At 36.5% G+C, this 2,318-nt stretch overlaps 1 long non-coding RNA gene across 1 annotated transcript; it reads left to right on the top strand.

Moving 5' to 3' along the window:
- Positions 1–1,581: 1,581 nt before the first annotated feature.
- Positions 1,582–2,071, top strand: LOC109465092. The gene is made up of 3 exons (XR_002139937.1): positions 1,582–1,617; positions 1,754–1,886; positions 2,060–2,071. It is a non-coding gene; the product is annotated as an uncharacterized LOC109465092 (long non-coding RNA).
- The last annotated feature ends 247 nt before the right edge of the window (positions 2,072–2,318 follow it).

Below are 2,318 nucleotides of genomic sequence, written 5' to 3'. Positions count from 1 at the left end.
AAAGCCAACACGTGTACGTATGCATCTTGCCATTCTTGTTGCTTATTGGCCGTTGGAATTTACGTTCTGTAAGCTACTTTATAGTCAAAAGATATGATTGAGTACTCGTGTGTCTGAAAGTGGATTTGCTGAGTAAGGCAGTGGCTTAATAAGCGGAAGGTCGGGGATTCAAGACCAGGGGTGTTTTAACTTTATCTTTGTTTTATTCAATAGTTAGTTAATATGCTATGTCAATAACGTCAAAATTGGATTTTTTTCTGTTTCTGCCCATTTTTCTATTTATTTATTTATTTACAGTATTTATTTTAATCAAGGAGTTTTGATTTAATAGTATTGCTAGGATTGTCAATAAGGCCATGTTGATTTGATTATATGGATGACATCCGCGCGCGCATGAATTTTCGGCCGTTTCAAAAAAAAAGTTTCAACCAAACTGTAAATCGTACAAAACAGTTGCAAAATGAGCAAAAATATTAAAGTTACAAAAAAACCATACCAATGTCGTAGAATGCCAAAATCAAACGAAAAAAGACGAAATTGTAAAGAAATGAACTTGAGGACTAGATTATTCGCCAAACCATATTCTGTCCCATTTGTTCAACCCTCATGACCACGTAGATTTCATAATGAAAACATCTTTTTTTTTTGCAAAACTTTTTTTTATTCGCACGCGCGCATCAATTTTGGGGTTCCCGGAGGATGTCATCCATATAATCAAATCAACATGGCCTAAAGTAAAATTTAAACCTTTTTTCTTTTACATTTTTCCAGTATTATCAGTTGAAGTTTTTGAGGTCATTACAAGTAGACCTGTGAAAGATCCCAAACTTGAATAGGGGCACTTTTTAATCCAATTATGGAATGGTTAACATTATACCTTTATATATACATATAAAGTCCATATTTGTCTGGAAAGGTTTTCGGCCTGGAACATAACGTACAATGGGTCCTCTAGGTTGTCAGCAATTATGGACAAGGAAAGATCTTGAAGGCATCGATTACTCATTTATTATCATCTCTGGATTCTATTTTCCCAGGTCACCGTTGTGCCGCTTAAACCTGTACCTGAAGGGCAGCTCTGTCAGATGCAACTGAGCCATGCCGCGGTCAACTTTGTCGCGAACCAACAATATGGTAGGCATGTCTGAAAGTGCCACCACTTGAGGGCAAACAACATGTAAAGCTAATGTTTAAATAAATGAATAAACTAATAAATAAAATAAACTGATAAATAAATAAACTAATAAATAAAAAAAACTATAAACAAATAAATATACTAATGTTACCTCTTACATGCATGACACATTTTAGACATGTACTAATATATACCGCGCCACAGACTGTGACAATAAGAACCTCGGTGTGTGTCCACCTGTGGTGTTTGGATACATTATGTAGCAAGTTGCAGAAGGGAGTTGGAGGAGCTGGTCAACTGGATGGTGAAAGCACGTTTCTGGGCAGTCCCCGTGTATCCAAGGACTTATATTTGGGTCCCATCGAGTGTACATAACCGTGCCCGGGCACAGTTCTATTCGTTCTATTCCTGTTCGTTTCACATATTTTTTTTAACCTTACAGGATCACCAACCTACGAGGGCAAGTGGGACTTCTCCAAATGGTGAGCTACACGCATATCAATCCCTCGTCCAACCTCATCTTTGTGCTGCTCCTAGCCATTACTTGAAATGCATGTATATGTATATATGTATTTTTTTTTCTTTCAACTTTACAACTATGCATTTCAAAATCCCCAGGTTGTCGTTCATCATGACGCCACACGGAGAAGTTATCTCGATCTTCTACCCGCCAGACGAGGACAAAGAAGTTCTTGCTATGAAGAAAGGGATTCTGGGAACCCTATCCGCTCGCCTGCATGACGGATCAGAGGTTGGTTTTACAAATAGAAAATCTAGGTTAACTATTCTTTATTAGATAGATATTATCATGTTTAGTGTATACATATTTTAGGAATAAAAACCGATTTTCAATGTTAGTATCATGTCTAATCATATTTTTTTTTTAGTTTAGACATCTATCTTTTCGTCTTTTTCGTCTTTCAGTCGTCTACCCGGAAGAAATGGAGATACGAAGTTGATGAGAAAGGCTATGAAGGTACCCTGCTTCTATTTCCAACAGACACAATCATTTATAAAGGGACATCGTTGATATAAAACCTAGAGAAACTTCTGACCAAGTTGAAGTATATTGATTACTTTTCTGAACAATTGATACATTCTAGCACATGACCAAATGTACCATCTTCAGGCACATATTTTTCTCATTTTTACTGTCAGGGGAGTAAACAATGAAACTAATTTA

The sequence above is a fragment of the Branchiostoma belcheri genome, unplaced genomic scaffold (genome assembly GCF_001625305.1).
Source record: "Branchiostoma belcheri isolate BF01 breed outbred unplaced genomic scaffold, Haploidv18h27 scaffold147, whole genome shotgun sequence".
In the NCBI taxonomy this organism is placed as follows: Eukaryota; Metazoa; Chordata; class Leptocardii; order Amphioxiformes; family Branchiostomatidae; genus Branchiostoma; species Branchiostoma belcheri.
This window is presented reverse-complemented; position numbering and strand designations above follow the sequence as displayed.